The sequence below is a fragment of the Oncorhynchus mykiss genome, chromosome 13 (assembly GCF_013265735.2).
Source record: "Oncorhynchus mykiss isolate Arlee chromosome 13, USDA_OmykA_1.1, whole genome shotgun sequence".
Taxonomy (NCBI): Eukaryota; Metazoa; Chordata; class Actinopteri; order Salmoniformes; family Salmonidae; genus Oncorhynchus; species Oncorhynchus mykiss.
In genome coordinates, this window is record NC_048577.1 from 64703379 (window position 1) to 64716413 (window position 13035).

General features: G+C 43.7%; 1 pseudogene; it reads left to right on the forward strand.

Moving 5' to 3' along the window:
- LOC110514160 overlaps window positions 1-12505 on the forward strand; it is a 209545-nt pseudogene extending 197040 nt beyond the window's left edge.
- Window positions 12506-13035: the final 530 nt, after the last annotated feature.

Below are 13035 nucleotides of genomic sequence, written 5' to 3' on the forward strand. Positions count from 1 at the left end.
ATAGATGGCAGCAGGTTCTGAAATTAACACCCGCCAAGCGCCAAATGTGGATAGATTTTTCATTTGGCGAGTAAATCTCAGAATGTTATCCGCCACACTGGTGGGTAAATGTTTGTACCAAAATAGTAATGCAATCAAATCTGGCATGATGGCTCAAGGGAATTATTCATGTTTGCCAGCCTACCACAGACCGTCTCTAGTGCTTCTAGTTTCACGGCACTGTTTACCACACGGTACATCAGCTACTCGACATCGCTCACTTGCCACGGGTCTGCTGCTAGCTACTGTTCAATAAATAGCTATTATGTGGCGATATTTACCTGGAGTGAGCCAACCTTTTGAAACGAAAACCCACTGACGAAAAGGAGGACGAATCACAGGAAGTTTTGTGAGAAATGGTTAAAAGGTTTGGAGATAAAGGTGTTTCAAGAGGCTGGCTACAGTAAGATGCGGAGACTGTGGTGATGAATTGTTCTGTGTGCCACCAGTATGCTGAAGATAAAAGCAGAAACAACTCATTTGTTATCAGAAATAAAATGATGAAGCTGGAGAACATTTGTGACCATGAACACAGCAATGTCACATTGCCTGCGTGCCGAGTGTCCCAGGCTCAATCAGAGCCTCTCCTCTTGACACCCTCTGTGACGGCAATAATGGCAATGTCAGAGCAGACCAGCACGAAGATGAAGATACTGTTTAGGACTGTACATGCCATTGGCAAGAAGATGAGACCACATTCTGACTTTGAGTGGATGTGCGAGTAAGTGAATGTTGTTACTCTTGTAGCTAGACTAGTACTTTTGTAGCTAGATTTTTCAAGTCTATTTATCAGATGTGGTCCAGTATTGTAGGTTATTTCTCAGTTATTGATAAGCTTTGGTTCACCTCAAAATAGTGTATAAATAACCAAATTATAGGCCTACTGATGATGAAATGGATCTCCATGCTTTCCTATGGCTCTGTGACATTCTATTTGAATGTTTGTCTACAGATGCTGTTTACATTTTGAAGCATTGTGACACAATTGACTTTACCAGCCTTATAGTGTTGACCCTTAAGTAAACAAAGGCTAGAAGGCTAATTTAGCACAATAAACTGACAGCTATATTGGATAACATGATTGTATATTGAATTATTATTGAATTAATTTGATGTCTTTATTTTTGTGGTTTGGATGACAAAAAAGGAATCGTTGTGGGCTCAACTAATAGAAATGAGAAGCAGGCCAAAGAGTTTATGCACCATATTGCAGAGGCCTTGAAAAATAAGGGTCAACACTGCAAATATTGACTCTTTGCATCAACTTCATGTAATTGTCAATAAAAGCCTGTGACACTTATGACATGCTTGTAATTATACTTCAGTATTTCATAGTAACATCTGACAAAAATGTCTAAAGACACTGAAGCAGCACACTTTGTGGACATTTAATATTTGTGTCATTCTCAAAACTTTTTGCCACGACTGTACACCTTCTACCACACCAGTCCACTGAACAGGGCAAACCCGGTTGAACAGCTTCCAGGCTCTTGGGCACACACCGCTGGTGCCCACCAGAATTGGCAGGACCCGATGGGGAAGGACACCTATTGCGTGCACTGGACCTCTTCCTGCGACGGTACCAGGGGCTTGCTTGTCCAGCATCTGGAACAGGTAGTGGCTCTAGAATGCTATTCTAAGTACTCCAGAAGTCATCATCAATATGCAATCTCCAGTAAATTACAACAAACACGGTTACAATTGGTAACATCATGTTTCAATGCTTTATGTACTGATAAAATGACATATCTAATATAGTTTTTTTTGGACAGCAATTCATTGTCTATTTGTATGTCTTTGTTCTTTATGTATTTCAGATTCAATCTGCTGATGCCCAAAATGTCTGAGGTGTCCAGCAGGCCAAGGCCAGGAAATACTACTGTACTGCGAGGGAGGCTGTTGTTATCCACTTCTGTGGCTTCCTGCATGACACTCTAACACATCCGAGCAACCTGTTCGCCTGTCTGCAGAGGTCCACCATCACCATAGCAACCTGTTCGCCTGTCTGCAGAGGTCCACCATCACCATAGCAACCTGTCCGCCTGTCTGCAGAGGTCCACCATCACCATAGCAACCCGTTCGCCTGTCTGCAGAGGTTGGAGTCATTAATTAAAACTTCTTAGGGATAGCTCCCTTTTTTTCAATTTTCGACTAAATGACATACCCAAATCTAACTGCCTGTAGCAGGGATATGCATATTCTTGGTACCATTTGAAAGGAAACACTTTGAACTTTGTGGAAATGTGAATTGAATGTAGGAGAATATAACACAATAGATCTGTTAGAAGAAAATGCAAAGAAAAAAACAACCTGTTTTTTTCTACCACCATCTTTGAAATGCAAGAGAAAGGTCCCAGTTTTAGCCATCACTCTGGTTGTAATTCCGATGGTGTCCACAAGATGGCAGCGGTGTGTGCGCACAGTTTCAGACGGATAACTTGAAGTATGAGCGTTCTACATGACATTTAGTGTGAAGTCACCCAGGTACATTTGTGCAAATCTAGAAGGAGACGTTTGCATTCATAATACATTTTTCTGCAAGAATATCGTCAAGTCTGTATACTTTAACTTTGAGATAGCTTTTCCATTATTAGTAGCCATATTATAAATTCAACATTTGCAAAACAACCAGTTTTCATAACTCTGAATATTCTTATAGTTTTAGTCCAAAAGGAAAAGGCATGCTGTCACAAAAGGTTAGCACCTACATTTTGTGACAGACAGACACAGGGTTTCCGGATACTCCCGTAATCTAGCTAGCTTTGTTTGACCCCTTTTGGTGCTTATTTGACAAAGATACAATTGTAAATGCTGGTGTTCCTAGCTCCAACAGTGCAGTAATATCTAACAATACACCCGTCTAAAAGTAAAATAAAGGAATTATTGACATGTACACACCTGTACAATATCTCTCTCACACACACACACTTGGGTAATGCAAGTTATTGTGCTGTTAGGGGAATAACCTGTAGTGTAAGTGTAACAATCTGCTGCTGTATTTTTTTGTGTTATCTGTGATGGTTTTGTTTGTCTTGTTTTGTTTATTAATCATCAGCAGGATACAGGAAGAAAGATGTAGGCAAGATAACTGATGACTAACACGTAAAACATAAGCATGCAATACATACATTATTTTTAGAACATGGAAAGAGTTCTGTCATCGTTATAACCTAACCAAAAGCAGATATCAGCGTTATTGGGTGTAAACAAGCAAAGAACTCAGAATATGAATTTAATGGTGGCAGACGAACTAAGGGGGAGTAACTTTATTTACATATGTGATGTACACAAATACTATGTATGTATAAAAGCAGAGCCAGTGCTAAGAAGGGGCGGCTGTTCCGCGGACCAGCACGGCTCTTAATAAATTGTATTAAAGTCTACATTGAATTCACAAAGTTCTTCTGAGAGTATTATATTTCTAAAACAATTATCCACGACAGCTCCTGATGAGGTGGCGGATGGTCTCCTGAAGGATGTCCTCCCAGACCTGGACTAAAGCATCCGCCAACTCCTGGACAGTCTGTGGTGCAACGTGGCGTTGGTGGATGGAACGAGACATGATGTCCCAGATGTGCTCAATTGGATTCAGGTCTGGGGAACGGGCAGGCCAGTCCATAGCATCAATGCCTTCCTCTTGCAGGAACTGCTGACACACTCCAGCCACATGAGGTCTAGCATTGTCTTGCATTAGGAGGAACCCAGGGCCAACCGCACCAGCATATGGTCTCACAAGGGGTCTGAGGATCTCATCTCGGTACCTATTGGCAGTCAGGCTACCTCTGGCGAGTACATGGAGGGCTGTGCGGCCCCCCAAAGAAATGCCACCCCACACCATGACTGACCCACCGCCAAACCGGTCATGCTGGAGGATGTTGCAGGCAGCAGAACGTTCTCCACGGCGTCTCCAGACTCTGTCACGTCTGTCACATGTGCTCAGTGTGAACCTGCTTTCATCTGTGAAGAGCACAGGGCGCCAGTGGCGAATTTGCCAATCTTGGTTCTCTGGCAAATGCCAAACGTCCTGCACGTGTTGGGCTGTCGTAAGCACAACCCCCACCTGTGGACGTTGGGCCCTCATACCACCCTCATGGAGTCTGTTTCTGACCGTTTGAGCAGACACATGCACATTTGTGGCCTGCTGGAGGTCGTTTTGCAGGGCTCTGGCAGTGCTCCTCCTGCTCCTCCTTGCACAAAGGCGGAGGTAGCAGTCCTGCTGCTGGGTTGTTGCCCTCCTACGGCCTCCTCCACGTCTCCTGATGTACTGGCCTGTCTCCTGGTAGCGCCTCCATGCTCTGGACACCACGCTGACAGACACAGCAAACCTTATTGCCACAGCTCGCATTGATGTGCCATCCTGGATGAGCTGCACTACCTGAGCCACTTGTGCGAGTTGTAGACTCTGTCTCATGCTACCACTAGAGTGAAATCACCGCCAGCATTCAAAAGTGACCAAAACATCAGCCAGGAAGCATAGGAACTGAGAAGTGGTCTGTGGTCACCACCTGCAGAACCACTCCTTTATTGGGGGTGTCTTGGTAATTGCCTATAATTTCCACCTGTTGTCTATTCCATTTGCACAACAGCATGTGAAATGTATTGTCAATCAGTGTTGCTTCCTAAGTGGACAGTTTGATTTCACAGAAGTGTGATTGACTTGGAGTTACATTGTGTTGTTTAAGTGTTCCCTTTATTTTTTTGAGCAGTGTATATAAAGTTCATATTAACTGACTGCTATTATCTCATAGAACAAACGTATAAGATCACCTCAAGCCTGTGCTTATCTTATTTTCAGTATTTATTCCAAAACCAAACATTTTCCCCATTGGGATGGATGAACGAGCCAAACGTATCTCATTTCCGAGTTTCAAGACTACAAGCTGGCGAGCTCGTATAGCTCAACATCGAAATGATTGGTTGACGGTAAGTGGGGGCGGTACTTCCTGTATAAACACAAACTCCCTTCCTTGACTACTTCCTTCCAGCAGTGTGTATCAGGGAGATTCCTAGATGTGAGAAGTGTGCAGGAGGACCTGATAGAAAGGAATGTGTAGTATTGATGTAAAAAGTTGTGTGTATAAACTGTAGGGGTACACATGGTGCTGGAGATCAGATGTGTCCAGTGAGAGAAAGACAGGTTGAGGTTACCAGGATCACAGTAGTGCAGAAGGTGTTGTATGCTGAGGCAGTGAAGAGAGTAGTAGAGGAAGATGGGTCCAGGGTGAAGGATCCTGAGAGGATCCCTGTAATTAGGCTGAAGTCAATAGAGTGATAGGAATAACATGCTTCAGTAAGTTTTGGCCAAGTTCATGGCCATGGTTGTCAACTGTACCACAGTAATAGAATGTAAAACACAGTGGATAGATGTTGTGGTGGCAGCTGTAGAGAAGTACTTGGGTGTATAATATTTTACTGCATATTTACAAAGTGTTTTGAAGGATAATATCCTGTCCTCCCAGGATGCTGGCCTGGTGTTGAATCAGAGGGCCAAAGTAGTGGAATAATGATGTTTAAATGGGTGTAGGGTTATTTGTTTTTTGACAAAGTGTAATGAATTCATACTACAGAATAGTAGGCTGATACACAGCCAACACACTAGGTGGGGAAGTGCACCAATAGTCATTGTTTTGCGGACCGCCATAACACTAAAGAAGAAGAAGACCACTTCCTTCTCAACATCTCTGGATCTGGTCTGTAAAGCGGAAGAATTATAAATCAATCCATTTTTTTTGGTCACATACTTGTGTTTAGCAGATGTTATAGCGGGTGTAGCGAAATGCTTGTAACACACTGACTACTTCGGAGGTTGCATTGCTGTAAATGCTGCATGCTTCGCAGCACGTATAGCTTGTAATTTGGTATTTTTTAGGCTACACTTACTGGGCCTCAGACAATTAAAACTATCTGGACTCCCGAAGAGGACGTTGTTCCAACAGACTCTGGGGTAGAGGTAGACAACAACAGTATTTTTGGTGAATAGGGTGTTGGACGTTTTATTGACTTTAATAGATTACAATCATATCCAGGATCTTTCTGAAGTAAGATTAGGCTACATCAGACATATATATTTGTCACAACGTAAGTCGAGTGTTGATATTTAAATTAACGTTTGCTCTGGTCTAGCTTTATCTGAACGCGGTAACAAAGAAAGTAACTAGTGTAGGCTAGCTACAGATTTACTGTCACGTTTATTTGAAGAAACGCATTAGAAAGAACGGCTTCAACGATGGATCGGGTAAGTTATGTCGACTTATTAACAGTTTTCCTACTGTGGTGTATAACATGTCTAGTTTAATCATATTTGATCTTCCATATCCATTCGTTCCATTTGAACAAAATAAATGTAACGGATGTGAAACGGCTAGCTTAGTTAGCGGTGTGCACCAAATAGCGTTTCAATCGGTGACGTCACTTGCTCTGAGACATTGAAGTAGTGGTTCCCCTTGCTCTGCTAGGGCCGCGGCTTTTGTGGGTAACGATGCTTCGTGGGTGTGCAGAGAGTCCCTGGTTCGCGCCCGGGTATGGGCGAGGGGACGGTCTAAAGTTATACTGTTTCATAAACAATGGTGGTAATAAACACGTGGGATATTTTGTCCTTCAGCAAAGTAGCCTACTAGCCTAAAACACACAGATTGATACAAGGCAATGCGCAACGAGCAGGTAAAGTCAGAACCATGGAGAAATAATGAGGGCAAAGTTACAACTTGCAGTAGTGGTGTGTAGGTAAAAATCACCAGGGAAGAAAGCCAGAAAAATAGCTATTTTACATGTTGTGATCATTGCGTTGTTATAACCTGTTAGTTCATATGCCTTGACTCAGCTGAGACAAGAAGACAGTGGCAGAATACATTCAACCAGACCTTTGTTACATCATAAAACTAGAGAGCAACATCTGTCCTGTTAAGTTCACAAAAAATGTTGCATGTAACAGTTACATGACCTTCAGAATGGTCGAGCAAGTGAATGTTTTCTGAATACTAAACAACTATTGATTTAGAGTTACCGCAAGTCGAAAAGGAAACAGGTGCTTCCTCCACTATATCAATCTGGACACCACTGAAGTACATGAAATCAATTCCCAACACGACAGGAAAAGCAAGGTTCTTGGTTTGTAGGATAACCGAAGGAATCACATAGGAGCTGTTACACAGGCGGAACTCTACCTCACTCCATCCAAGTGGTCGTCTAGCCTCACCATCAGCCAGAGAGTGGACCTTCTGTCCACGGCTTCAAGTTGTATTGTGGGTCTTTAACCTCCTTCCACAGTTTCTCATTGAGCAGTGTGTAGGATGACCCGGTATCCAAGATGGCTCTTCCTGTCCATGGGCCTATGGACAGGGGTAACACCAGTTGGTGCGGTATTAACTGAAAGGAAGGGGATGTCGATGGGGGGGGCGTAGGCAGTGACTCTTGGGGTTTCAGCTCTGGTTAAAGCACCCAGAGTAGGATGGTGATTCCTGTGAAAATAGTTAGGTGTGTTGGCCTGTTGTGATTTGTGGTTTCTGGAAGGGTTTACTTGATACGGTCTTGGACATGTAGCTGAAGAATGTCCCTTTTGGCTACATCTCCAACAGAACACGAGAGGGGTCTTGGCTGGAGACTCTGGCTGTTGTTGATAGTCTGTCTTGGGTAACTGTTTGGGTGTCTGTTTCTTTCTCTGGTCATATTGCTGTTGGCATTCTCTGTCCTTCTCAAACTGCTGTCCCAAGCGAACCAGTCCATCGACAGTGGTGACTCGTTCTCGGAGTTGACTGGCTAGTAGTGGGTTGATGTTCTTCAAGATCAATTTAATTACCTCTTCCTCCTCAATGCCAGGTTTCCACCTTCTGCACAGGGAGTGGTAACCGTATGCAAAGTCACAGATACTCTGGTCTTGGCTGTTCAGAGGTGCCAGCTTGGCCCTCAGTGGTCTGAACTGAAGTGGACACCAGAGAAACTCTGTGTAAGGAGTTGTGCCTAATGGAGGCCATGTCCACAGACACGTCATCCAACATTTTAACACAATTAGAGAGTTCTGTCTGCAAGTGGTCTACAGTGTTAACCATGGGAGAAAAAAACAGAATTAACGTCCTTGAGGACCTCAGTGTGATGATGTTGCAGGCGCCATTGGAGAGTGGCAGTGAGTTGGTTTCGTTGGTAGTCAAACTGCCTGTCCATGGCACCAGTCATTTCCTGTCTTCCACTCTCACTGAGCTCTGTCAGCATGTGGGTTCGAGTGCTCAGTGAGTTTCTGAATTCCATGGCACTCTGTTGTTGCTCTTCCCTCAGACATTGGAAATTATGGTGGATAAGAGTTTGGAGATGTTGTTGAGTCCGACGAATATCAAGGATGTCACCTTGAAGTTGTAAGACTACAACCTCTGGAGATAAACCAGACAATGGAGGAAGGTTGGGTGTCAGAGGGAGGGCTAGCTCAGTACTTCCACACAGATCCATGTCAATAAGTGAGTAACTGGTTAGACCTCCTGTGGCCTGTGGTCCAGACCGAGCATTCAGATTCCTAGGGCTCTGGCCCAAATCAACTCCATTATCTCCATTCACATTATGATTTGTATTGTCAGCTTGATGGTCAGAATGGCCCTGTGTATTCCCATTGACAGGTATGACATGGATGAGCACATTATCTTGGGGTGAATCCATTGTTTTAATTCCACACAAAAGATTTGCTTTGGTTAGTTCTCAATGTTGAGCTGTCCCATCTGGGGTGCCATTTTTTATGTAACAGTTTTGACTTGAGGTTATTATTTATAGGGGTGCCAGGTAGGTTGTGCCTACCAGAGAAAACATTGGTTTCTCCTTTTGGTTTGGGAGGGAATGAGTCCCATCTGGTCCGTCAAGTCTACACCCAATACAAAGGACTTATGTTAAAGTCATGGAAATCAACTTTTCATAAACCCTTAAAACATTGGAAAGAACTTCAAAAAACAACTATATTCTTTTGCGTGGGTTGTATTAGCAACACCAATGATTACACACACACATATAATAATATCACAATGAGTTCTGGTTCCTCCAGAAATGTCCTGTACCTCGGGCGTAAAGAGTCCAGCCCGGTAAAGGAGTTCAGGGAACTCCCGTGACCTTAGTCACGCGATGTTTGTCCGTTCATTCAAGTGTAGCGTAAACCCAGTATTAATCATACAATCAATATAACAATTATTTTACCACAGAACTTTGAAGCGTATCAACTCTTACTAAGTCCTCAACTACAACTAACTACATAAATCATCACAGTATACCTCACATCAAAACAAATGAAATACCGTATACAAAAAGGTTGTAGTCAGTCGGTCAGTCAGACAATCCAATCCGCCAACAGATCTCCAGCGGAGAAAGGCCACGAAAAACGGAGAGGTGTAGTCCACGGACACAAAGAGTGGATCCGATCCTGGGTAAACTCTATTAGGCTACAAAACACACGTTTAACCGCAACAAAACAACCGGAATAGAGAAGCTTCAGAACTGAGGGTTGAACACATCCTCATTCACGTCTCCATCACAACCCCACTTTTGCGCAGCTGATGCTGGCTATTTAATTGGCAATTAAAGGGAAAGCACCCTATTGGAAGGAGAAGCACTGAGACGGTTCAGAAAAATTCAGGGCCGTCACAACATGCCACAATACCCCTATATCTGATGGTTTCTTCTATGTATGTACTGTGTAAGGATACTGAAACTATGAGACTGACATTTTTCTCAACATGCTCCAAGTGGGATAACTAGCAGCAGTAGTTCTGGTGTTTAGGTTTTTCATCACTGGTTATTTGAACAACATGATTTAGCAGGTGTTACCATCTTTCACACGTTGGAAGGGGAGGCGACATCTACATCTTGAAAGAGGGGGTGGAGCTTTTCGTTTCTGTTCTGCTCTTTGTTCTACCATCAAGTTTTATACGTTTTTAAATTTTGTAAAAAATATTCCAATTCTATTTAGAAACATTTGCCAAAGTGAAATATACAAGACATTTGTGGAAAGTAGTGAACGGTTACACACTTCAGGAGAAAGGAGGTATTATAAGGATGCACCAATCAATCAGAGATTTAGACTAATCAAATGTTTGGTCTAATGATATTCTATGTACAATACTTCCTGTGGTCACCAGGACAGAGCTAGTCCGTCCCCCTCCACCCTGCCGGAGTCCCCTGGTCACAACTCTCCTGGTAGCGCCTTACTGCTGGATCTGAAGAGGATTTCTGTGCTGCTGGTCGACTGCAGGAAAACACCAGGGCAGAGTGGAACTGTGAGAGAAGGACACGAGGAGGGAGATCTGATTTCATCAAGTAAGAACAATGGGGGGGGGGGGGGGGGGGGGTATATTAGAACACAATCTGCTTCTGCAACTTCTGTTAATTGATTGATAAACAGTAAACACTCAGTGGCCTGTAAATTGTCGATCCAGTTTTGTGAATGGAGGTGTTCCTAATAAACTGACCATAGTGTATTTATTGAAGAGGGAGGCAGTTAGCCTAGTGGTTAAGGCCAGTAATCGCAAGGTTGCTGGTTTGAATCTCTGAGCCAACAAGGTAAAACCATCTGTCTGCTCTTGGGCAGGGTACTTAACCCTGATTGCTCCTGTAAGTCGCTTTGGATAAGAGCGTCTGCTAAATAACAAATACTTTTTACAAAAATAATACTATTTATAGACCTGTATTTCCAAAACCTAGTTATTCAATGTCTTTGTTTCACAGGGGACATACACTGTTGTTCTCTCAGCGGGAGGGGCTTATCATCTGGGGAGCCTCAACAACATCCTGTTGCTGACGAGACAGAGAAGAGTCTCTCCAGATTAGAACACCCCACGAAACACCAGCAGGGACATACAGGGAAGAAACCTCACCACTGCTGCTCTGACTGTGGGAAGAGTTTCACAAGCCAGAGTGGCTTCATTATTCACTGTGATCAGTGTGGGAAGAGTTTTGCTGCATCTAACACCTTCAAATCTAATGTAAGAATTCATACAGGGGAGAAGCCTTACCCCTGCCTTGATTGTGGGAAAAGCTTTGTTAGTGCAGGAGCCTTAACTGTACACCAGCGTGTACACACAGGAGAGAAACCTTATAGCTGTGATCAGTGTGGGAAGAGCTTCAATCATTCAGGCAACCTGACTACACACCAGCGAACACACACAGGAGAGAAGCCTTATAGTTGTGATCAGTGTGGGAAGAGCTTTGCTGTATCAGAAACACTAACTAGACACCAGCGAATACACACTGGAGAGAAGCCTTATAACTGTGGTCAATGTGGAAAGAGCTTTGCTGGAGTTTCCTCCCTGACTGCACACCAGCAAACTCACACTGGAGAGAAGCCTTATAGCTGTGGTCAGTGTGGGAAGAGCTTTGCTGCAGCTTCCACCCTGATTATACACCAGCGAACACACACAGGAGAGAAACCTTATAGCTGTGATCAGTGTGGAAAGAGCTTCAAACATTCAGGCAGCCTGACTACACACAAGCGAACACACACAGGAGAGAAGCCTTATAGTTGTGATCAGTGTGGGAAGAGCTTTGCTGTATCAGATAGACTAACTAGACACCAGCGAATACACACTGGAGAGAAGCCTTATAACTGTGGTCAGTGTGGAAAGAGCTTTGCTGGAGTTTCCTCCCTGACTGCACACCAGCAAACTCACACTGGAGAAAAGCCTTACAGCTGTGGTCAGTGTGGGAAGAGCTTTGTTATAGTTTCCTCCCTGACTACACACCAGCGAACTCACACTGGAGAAAAGCCTTACAGCTGTGGTCAGTGTGGGAAGAGCTTTGCTGTAGCTTCCACCCTGATTACACACCAGCGAACTCACACTGGAGTGAAGCCTTATAGCTGTGATCAGTGTGGGAAGAGCTTTGCTGTATCAGAAAAACTAACTAGACACCAGCGGATACACACAGGAGAGAAACCTTATAGATGTGATCATTGTGGAAAGAGCTTTGCTCAATCAGAAAAACTAACTAGACACCAGCGGATACACACAGGAGAGAAGCCTTATAGCTGTGATCATTGTGGAAAGAGCTTTGCTCAATCAGATAACCTGTATTCACACCAGCGGATACACACTGGAGAGAAGCCTTATAGCTGTTATCAGTGTGGGAAGAGCTTTGCTCTAGCTTCCACCCTGACTACACACCACAGAACACACACTGGAGAGAAGCCGTATAGCTGTTATCAGTGTGGGAAGAGCTTTGCTCTAGCTTCCCACCTGACTGCACACCACAGAACACACACAGGAGTGAAGCCTTATAGTTGTGATCAGTGTGGAAAGAGCTTTGCTGTATTTTCCTCCCTGTCTACACACCAGCGAACACACACTGGAGAGAAGCCTTATAGCTGTGATCAGTGTGGGAAGAGCTTTGCTGCAGGTTCCACCCTGACTAGACACCAGCGAACACACACAGGAGAGAAATCTTATTAGCTGTGATCATTGTGGAAAGAGCTTTAATCAGTCAGGAGCCCTGAAATCACACAAGCAAACACACACTGGTGAGAAAGAAGCCTTATAGCTGTGATCAGTGTGAGAAGCGTTTCAGTCAGTTATGGACCCTTTATTCACACCAGTGAAGCTCTGTTTATTTTGGGCCAATGAGAAAAAAACAGAAAGCACAAACTTGCTGTAATTAGATAACCTGAATTCACACCAGCGAATACACACTGGAGAGAAGCCTTATAGCTGTGTTTCATCTCCCTTCCTTCTGGCACCGTTTCCAGATCCCTAAATAAAAGGATCAAATAAAATGTATTTCTATAGCCCTTCTTACATCAGCTGATATCTCAAAGTGCTGTACAGAAACCCAGCCTAAAACCCCAAACAGCAAGCAATGCAGGATCAGTAGAAAACATCTAGTGAACAGTCATATCCATCTCCCATTCTTAAACAGTTGCCTCAGTCTGATCACCATGGTAACCTCTGTGCAGCATAATATGCAGCTCTGATCTAGGATCAGGTCTCCCCTGTGTCTTTGTAATATCACACATTGATCTAAATGGATAAATGTTATCATAGG